A 9956-nucleotide genomic window follows, 5' to 3' on the forward strand; every position below is an offset into this window, starting at 1 on the left:
CCTTTAGGTTCCTATCCTTAAGAGAAATATATGATTATAACAAGACTACTAAAAATATTCATACAAAAAATTCCATTTCAATTGAAATCAACCTGAGCAAAGTGTAAAAGTGCAGCAAATCCTTTGTACTATGCCAGTGCCTATGGGTGGGTTCAAGGGGAAAAGTTCTGTGGTGTCCAGACATGTATCTTGTGACAGCATTTTACATTTTGCATTGTGCAGAGGCTGAGTTGTTTCAATTAAATAATTATATTTGCTGGGAAACCAAGTTTATCCTTTACGGAATAATGCAATTTACACCGCCATGTTTTCGTGTCTCAATTTTGTGTAAAAAGAAAATTTTCAATAATTATTTATTAATTTTTAAGTTTCTTAACCTTTTCTTATTTTGATGTTATTTTCGTAAACATACCTACTTGAATATACACTCTTATAATTTTAATATACGAGTTCAGAGTATTAGTGATTTATTTTCTTAAGTTGGCAATTTTGAAATCACTGTTTTAGCGAAATCATTGATTGAAAAACTAGCCCTTAATAATACTTTAATTTTAAATTAACAGATGACAAAACAACATTGATAAATATTTTTAAGGTTAGAGGTAGCAATAGAAATTACAGCGGTTAAGAATTTGCTATAGTGACGGAATAAACAGTCCCTAGTTACAAAGTGTAATTACGCATGAGAAATTCTTTCCTCCCGCCGTTACAGAGGGCGCGCGTGTACTTCTCACAGGGAGTAAATGTTAAGCTTTCTTTCCTGCCATTAGAGAGGAAAGTACGTACTTTCGACCGAGGTATAAAGAAAATTTATTTTTGAATTTCATTTTTAAGGTTTTTCATAGTAAGACATTGATAATTTTTAATATGTTTATCTTAAATAATTTTCCGCCAAACTATTATTAAAATTATTAAAAAAATAATATTTTTTTTATTTAATTGTTTAACTAATGCAATTCAATCCAATGTTTAAATAACGATTATTTTACTATTTATTATCACAAAGTGGAATTATTAATAATAATAAAATAAATTTGTTGTTTGTTACGTTCTCGTAAATTTTAAATTTATTTAAAGTTTTATAAATCTGTTTTAAAAATCATTAAATAATTATTTAAATCATTTAATTATTATCCGAGGTATTTCGTAACGGAAATACCTCGAGATAACAGATTTATAGAACGTCAACGCAGTCTAGTAGACTAAACAGTCTACGTTGTGGGTTTTGGACTGCGTTGATGTTCTCATAGGGTAACCTGAGATGCAACGTTGCTTAAATTCATTATAAAACTCATTGTAATTATTATTGTATGATACATTCTGTCTCCAGACTTCCTCTGGAACAGTCAGTCCGAGGACTTAGCAGAGGAGGAATCTCTGCTGGTCCGAGGCTGAACCTGCCAATTCCTTATTAATAAATACTTCTTTTTTAATTGTCAATTGATTAAAATGGGTACTTATTAAAACCTTCAACCAGGGTTGAGAGCGCTTATCAGCGTTTCACCCTGGTTCCTTTACCTCGAGCGCTAGCCAGCGTTCGGGTATCCTATCCAAAAATATCCTAACTATTACCCCCAGGGTAAGAGCGCTTATTAGCTGTTCTCACCCTGGTGAAATTGCCCAGAGCGCTAGCCAGCGTTCAGGCACTCTACCCATTCCCCTTCATTATCTACCTGTAGGCAGGTAAAACAAAAGTAAAATATTAAAATATATTTTATTTATAAATTAAAAATGAGAATTATTAAATTATGTATATTTAAAAAGTACTTCGCGGATAAATCAGTGACATGACCTACCTGGAGTCTATCGACTTCCTAACGAGGTCAAAATCTGGACATTTAAATAAATTATTTAAATTTAAAAATTAATTACACCCAAAATTTGGGAACGTAACATTGTTTCAACTTGAAAAAGTGATAGTTACATTTAAAAGTAATTACTCGTATTAAAATAATTAGTTGTATAATGCATTTCAAATTTTACCAACAAAACTTGGCCTGTAGCACAAAACTAGTTCAATACTAGCCTGTAGTACAATACTAGCTGTAGCAACAGGCTTTTTGCTACAGGCTAGTACAATACTAGCCTGTAGCAAAAAACTAGCAGCTACAAAACTAGTTCATTGTAAAAATATAAATATTTTTGATCAGTTAGTCGAATCGTTGTTTGTAATATTATTATATCCGTTCAATTGTTTGGAGCTGATAAATGCACTGAAATTTTTTTCTAGTGTAAAATATTTGAGAGAAATAACTGATTCTGAAAATTGTAATGCTGATGAAGATCCAATCGATGTTGATAATGAAGCTAAGACTGATTATGAATCGTCACCTTATTTTCTAAGATATGTCTGTAAGAAAAACAAAATTGAAGGCGATATAAAACAGTTGAAAGGATTTCTAGCTCCAAAAAATAAATTTCAATCTGTAATTATGGCTCGCTACTTACTTGAACATTTACTACCGTATTTATGCTTCTGATCATTATTATTAAATGAAACTGGGAATCATTCATCAAATGCCTCTGCGGAAAATCATTTTAAATAAGTCAAAATGGCAGATGTCAATAATTTAAAAGCTGGACGTTTCATTGACACCATTGAAATTTCATTACGCAGCTCATATAATCAGTTGGGGTTGGAAGAACCGAAGAGCTACGTTAAACCCGCGAAAAAACATCACAAGCGTGTAAGTGAACCGGATAATTTATCCAACTGCTCTTACTAAAAATCAAAATGTAAACTACATATTGTATTAAATAAATAATACTTTTGACTGTAAAATAGAATTTCGAAATAAATTATGTTATCCAATAAGTATAACTTTTTACAGATAGACTGTTTGCCTATCTTTTCTAATATGTTACTTTGTAAATATTCATTTATACATGATGTTAGTATGCAGTAAAAGAATGATAATCAATACTAAATTGATAAATAATTTAAGTTCATAACATCAATTTAAATATTCATCTATATTAACCTCAAATTTCAAAGCTTAATATTTATTAATATGAAATAGCTTTACGTAGTATCATCACAACGGCAATTTGGTAAATAGTTACGATCAGTGGATTGAGTATATATGCATAAAAAGTATAGTCACGCGTGGGTCGTGATAATCACGATACTGTTCAGTCATAATAGCGATATTTTTTTTTTTCCGTGTGAGAGAAGTGTTTATGGCCTCTGTTAAACCGAAGCGATTACAATGATATTATATTGTCATTCCTTTAGTGACAAGGCTTACGAGTCATAAAAATTCGGACGCTTTACCTGAGTGGGTCAGAACTCACAAATTTTTATTTAATTTTCATAAGCGTCGACAAACAAAATTACAAGTTTACTTTCTTTTTAAAATTTTTGAAATATTTTGGGAGTGAATACCAAGAATGCTTACAAAGTTGAAATGGGAAGACCTCTGGCGACTTATCTAAATATGGTAATTTACCCTGTTACACTCCTCCCCACCAGACCAGCACTGGAGGGTCCTGATCTTCAGTTCCTTCTGGGGGCTGATGAATTAAAAACTAAAACAGCGTAATTAAATTTTAAAGAAAAGAATTTATTTCGCCAATTACAGCTCTTCATCGAGGTCCAGCTGGAGAACGTCTTCGTCACTGGTTTCTTGGTCGTTAAATACCCCGATGTCCTCTAGGCCCGAGTCCTCCGATATTGGCTCGCCCTGGCCACCAACCTCCATCTCGCTCCAGTTCGGCCCTCGGAGCGCTCTCTTGTTCTTCTTCTTCTTCCTCTTCGCCGTTCGTCGGCAGATCGGAACATCGCTTGCCTCTGGCCACGGCAACAGCTCGGCACGAGGGACGCCAGCCTCCATCCTGCCAGTCCTGGTCGCTCGTTCCATAGCCTCCTTGAATTGGCTGGCACGGTATGCAGCGAAGGCAGGTGTCAGATGTGGTGGACACTCAGGAAGCACGAACGTGGATGTTGAGGTCGTTGCTACCTGAGTGTCAGCAGCGTGTTGGCTCCGGGTTGGAACAGCTGCAGCCTCCGCCACATCCATAGGTGTTGGGTTATTGGATGGGACTGGCTTGGAACGAGATGTTGGAGGTTTCCAGGGTGCAAACAATCTCCAGGGTGGAGCCACGGCAACACTGGACCTAGTGAAGACCCTGGTCTTCACTGGTATCTTGGGCTCAACAGGCGTGTACGCCGAGGTCGTCTTATGACAGGGTATAGCACCCTTGGACACATCTGGGGCATGTCCGGGTGTAGCGCCATTGCCCCCAACCAATGCTGCAGTGGGTGTTGCGAGTTCTGACCCTTTGGTCGTCTCAGGTGAAGGTGTAGGTGGATGAGCCCAGAGAGGAAGCACAGGTGTTGGTGCTCCAATTGACTCCAGTGGAATTGAAACTCGAACCGTCGGAGGAGAGGTCTTCAATCCCCTCTCCATCCGAACAGCTCGAGCTCCAAAAGTCAACAGCTCAAGATGTCTTGGCCTTCAGTCCTTTTCCCGTTCCTCCACGGTCGATGCCCTTGCTCACGCAGCCCGCAGTTTCCCCTTTGGTGTCTGGGGATCCTGCAGCATCAGGTTAAACCTGGCACGACGCCTGTTGAGTTTGGTCTGGCTTTCAGTGCAGCCGTGCCATTTTGACTCACTCGTGTAGACCCTCTTTTGGGTCACGTTTTGTTTTTTTAAAACTGGTACCGCTCGGTGCGATACCGAGGGTTCAACAGATTTTGGTTCTAATTTACCGGTTCCAGCAACCCCCATTCGGTGGAAAACCGAGGGTTTGGCAGCTGACGTCGTCGAGGCTTGTTCTCCAGTTACAGCTGACTCCTCTCGGTTTGAAACCGATGGAACAGCGTCTGCTGTGGCTGGCGTACTTGCCTCGGGAACGGCAACTCCCACAGGGCTTGCCACCGAGGGTGTAGTTGTTGCTGGGACTGGGTAAAAACTGGGCGTGTGAGGTCCCAGCCTCCAAAAAGCAGATACCCGTGATGTAGAGGGCTGAGTTGTTGGCATCCCAGAGAGGGATTGACTTAGGCCCTAAGTATTTAGCTCCGAGACTCGCACTGTAACCGGCCACCTTATTACTAAGCTTGCGATTAGGATAATAAACTCTATCACCGATGGAAACCTCCGGAATCTTAAAATCGGTTCCGTGGTATTTTTCCTGCCGCTCATTTTCTTTTCTCGTGTTGGATTCTATTTTGTACCGGAGCTCATCAAGACGTTGTACTCTTTTGACCCACTCTGGATTTTTAAATTCAAGATCTTCCAATTCTAAGTGTGTTAAATCTCTCGGTTGATGGGGTTCCTGACCATGAAGTAAATAATATGGTGACGTTTTCAATGAAGAATGGAACGAACTATTATACGCTAGCTGGAACTCTCCCAAGTGTAAATCCCAGTCACTCTGGTCTTTATTAATGTAGGCCCTGATCATCGGTTTTAACGTACGATTTATACGTTCCACTGGGTTAGCTTGTGGATGAGAAACAGCTATCGGACAAAATTTTATTCCCACTCCTCTTAGATATTCTTGAACTTGGTTATTAACAAATTCTTTGCGATTATCTGTCACCAGGAATAAAGGATAGCCCCAGAGTGAGAATGTCCATTTAAAACTCTTAAGCGTATTAGTTCCTGTGAGTTGTCTTTTTGGGAAGAACACCGAAAACCGAGTATAAAGATCTTGAATAATCAACACGTATGAGTTTCTTCGTTTTGACCTGGTGAATGGGCCCGTGACATCAGCAGCCACGACTGCCCAGGGCTTAACTGGTTGTCTAGTCTGGAGTGGAGCTTTAGAAGTACTTTGTTTGTATTTGACTTGCTTGCAGGTTTCGCAAGCCTGTACATAGTCTTCCACATCCTTCGACATACCTGGCCAATAGAATTTTATCTTGATGCGCTCGTACATTTTGTGACGACCTAAATGTCCAACATCTGGTTCTTCGTGATTCCTTCTCAATGTTTCTGGCACTTCATGGTCTCTTAGGACCTTCTTCCATTCATCTTCGTCACCCAGGATCTCCTTAAGGGGACCGGGTCTGCGATAATAAAGACAATCCTCCCGGATTTGCCAGTCTGGAAAGTTGTTCGGGTGTTTCCTGACATTGTTGAATTTTAGGTCATACGAACTGGAAGACTGGATATGGAAAAACCTAGCTGTTTGTAATCTGTCGACTGAGTCGACTAATTATCGACTTCTGGCGACTTATCTAAATATGGTAATTTACCCTGTTACAAGTGTATCGATTACCGCACAAAGAGACACTTATCTTCGTCAAATAGCGCATTACAAGGAAAATAGTTACAACATTTTTTATACTGACGAATCTTGGTGCAGTGTTAATCATTCTAGAAAATATGGTTGGATCGAAACAATTCAATCAAGCGAAATTAGCAATTTTGATAGTGACCGCTGTCGTTTCCAGACTGTTTTCGGTGAAAAAGAAGGATTTTTAATTTAACACAAAGTTAACACAAAGGGGACTGGGCCCTGGTCCCTCTTGTGGTAGCCTCGGCGTAGGTCGTGGATGGTGTAACTGTTTTGATCAGGTCAGCCCGATGCTTGGGCTTTTGGGCGAGGGCTAGAGCGGGTTGACTGCTCGCCCTCATTGACCTGATCATGACCCTAGTAGGTGGCGTCAAGGACTTCCTTGTGGTGGACGTCGTGGGTGGTGGTGTGTTGCTCTTTCTTGGTGCTGCCTGTTTAGCCCTTAGAAAAGAGGTGATGGTTCTGGTGTTGGTGACCTTGACGTTGGAGACCACTCGCGGCTTGGTCAGAACGACACGGCAGTTTTTGATAGCACTGGTGGTGCCTGACGTGGCGGTACTAGTGCTAGTGGGAGTCTTATTAGATGTTAAAGTGGATGGACGAGATGTTGCGAGTCGGGTACTGGGGGGTGTACTGCGGCTCGTGGATGTGGATTCCCTCCTAGTGGTCCCGATGGTGCTGGTGATGGTGGTGAGCGATAATCCTACAATATGATCTTACGACATAAAATAAATGATAAAGAATTCTCATTAATTACACCAAAAGAAATCATAAAAGCTGCTGAAAGAATCAAACCTAATAAAGCACCAGGACATGATAACATCCCAAATATAGTATTAAAAAATTTGCCCAAAAAAGTTCTTGTCCAATTAACACATATTTTTAATAATTGCTTACATCTGTCTTACTTTCCCAAGTCTTGGAAACTAGCAAATATTTTATCTATTCAAAAGCCTGGAAAAAATAATTTATTTCCTCAAAATTACAGGCCTATTAACCTACTAACTACAATGGGTAAACTGCTAGAAATAGTTGTCAAAATAAGAATCAAAGGCTTTCTCGATGAAGGTAACATACTAATCCCAGAACAAATCGAATTTAGAAATAGCCATAGTACAATCCAACAACTTGCTAGAGTCACAGATTATATCAGTACAAACTTTAATAAAAAAAGAAGTACGGGATTAGTGTTACGTGATATCGAGAAAGCCTTTGATACTGTATGGCATAAAGCCCTGATTTACAAACTAAGGGAAATTGATCATCTTGAGCCAAGATAAAAAAAATTCTTGAACCTAGAAAATTTTCTTGTTCAAGTAAATTTTTCTTAGTTTAAGAATTTTTCTTCTTAGCCCAGGATAATCAATTTCTTCAAAGAAGTTTTCTTGAGTCAAGTAAACCATTTCTTATGTGTACGAAATTTGAAGTCAAGTAATCTGAAAGACATGAAATCTAAAATATAATAATCAATTTGGCAGTAAATTTTAACTAATTTCGATGCAATTCAAGTATAAGTAGAAAGTAAAATTTTTAACGTTAAATTAACAAAAAGTATTAGCTAAAAGTTCTTTTAGCTAAGTTATCTGAAAATGACTAACGTAGATTTTCTTTAACTTTGCTGCAAAATATTAATAAACACAAATTACCATAATTTTGGCGTTATATTGTTTGTAACTACTGATGTCCACGTTCTTATAGAAAATGTCTAGCTAGCAGGGTTACTATATATAATTACACGCAGTAATAGATGATGACTTCTTATTAATCATGGGGTTATAATATTTATCGGGAGTATAACCTGTTTTCAGTACCTAAATTAAATACCTAACATAAGTACTCCCACTCTTTACATTGATTGAGACATCATTATATATATTGACTCTAGGTACATTATGGTTCTTATCTGTACTCATTGTGGGAACATTTTGATAACATCATGTATCCACTCTGGTTACGTAATGGGTTTTGTATGTATACATACAATGGTTATAACCATTGTGGGAACTTTAAGATGACAAAATGTATCCATTCTGGGTACGTTATGGTAACATATCGGTTACAGTACGTATTCACTCTGAAAACACTCTACACTGTAAAAAAAGCGGTGTTAAAATGGTTCTCGGCGGTGTTAAATCGGTGTTACCGGTGTTAAATCGGTATTACAGCGGTGTACAGTAACTCCGTATCAGTGTATTATCAGTAAAGAATTTATAAAACACTAAATAATATTAGATATTAATTAAAATTGAACAAATTAATGTTTATTTTACAATTAGACTGAAATCAAATAAAAAATAAATTAACTTAACTAACAAGTTGAAATATTTTTCTTTCTTATTTTTCAAATTATCTAGAATTCTCAAGCAAACTGCTCTTAGATCTATCTATCATAGCCTTTTTGAAAGTGTAATAAACTATGGCATTATTGCCTGGGATGGAGCTTACGATAATTCGATTAAAAATATTTCTGCAATGCAGAATAAATTACTTAATAAATTTGTGTATGCTCATAATAATACTACTCCATTAAATATTAAACAAGCCTTTATACTAAATTCTATGACATGTTATTACACTGAATGTAAACAACTTTTTAATGATACACACTAGAACAGACAATTAACGTTACCTAAAATAAAAAAAAATATAAGTTACATAAATGCATACTATATAGCGATTAAATACTACAATCTCTTACCAAACAATCTGAAAATGTTAAATCAACAGCCTAAAGCTATTAAAAAAAAACTCAGGAGCCGGATGTCTGTAAATATCTCCTAGACGTTTCTAATTGTAATAGCTCAGTTAATATTTATGAACTTATTCATCATGATAACGTAAACTCTTGTTATATCCAATTTCTATGTATATGTTGATTATGTTTATTATTGTAAAGAGATTATACGCGATTCTTTGTAATCCAATCTATGTATAGGTGTTACCCACACCTCTATAGAATGTAATTTGGAATTAAAAAATAAATAAAATAAAAATAATAATAATAAATACAACAAGTTATTAAATATTTACAGTAATAAATGTTTAGGAACTATATAGTAGTTACATTTATCATATCTATTGGACTCAGTCGATTTTTAATTTCAATGCTTCCAAAATCAAATTCATAAATTCGAACATTTATTGTATCTAAAGTAAGTGTTTTATTTTTAGTAATAAATTCAATAAGGAAATGAATTTCACGTTGAACCACTCCTAACAAATCATGCATTATATCCACAGAATAAGCATTAAAAATATGAAAATAATTTGAGTTTAATGCTGATTTCCCTTTAATTCTTAAATAATGTTCTAAATTTTCTTTATCAATTTTTTTACAAATATCGTCATAATTATCTCGTTTTCTCAGTGTTGATTCATTTTCAGTTGTCATTGTTTTTGTTTCTTCACTCGTTGATGTACATATCCTACAAAAATATGTTGCGTTAAATGATTTGACTGTATTAAATAACGTATTACCACCTAAATTATCAAAGCTTAACGATATTATTGTTCGTCTGATATTTTTATTGCCAATGGTAAGACCAGTCGTTTCCAAAATTTTTATGTCTCTCATTAAAAGCTTGAGAGCTTGGTCAATACTTACATTATCAATAGTTTGAAATAAACTGACTAAATGAATATGATGAAGTTTTGAGTTCAGATGAGACGGTAAATTTCTTATAACAAAATAAATAGCGCCAATTTTATAATTT

Source organism: Cotesia typhae, unplaced genomic scaffold (genome assembly GCF_013202065.1).
Source record: "Cotesia typhae breed Kobodo isofemale line unplaced genomic scaffold, CoteBio_Ctyphae contig_20, whole genome shotgun sequence".
Classification (NCBI taxonomy): domain Eukaryota; kingdom Metazoa; phylum Arthropoda; class Insecta; order Hymenoptera; family Braconidae; genus Cotesia; species Cotesia typhae.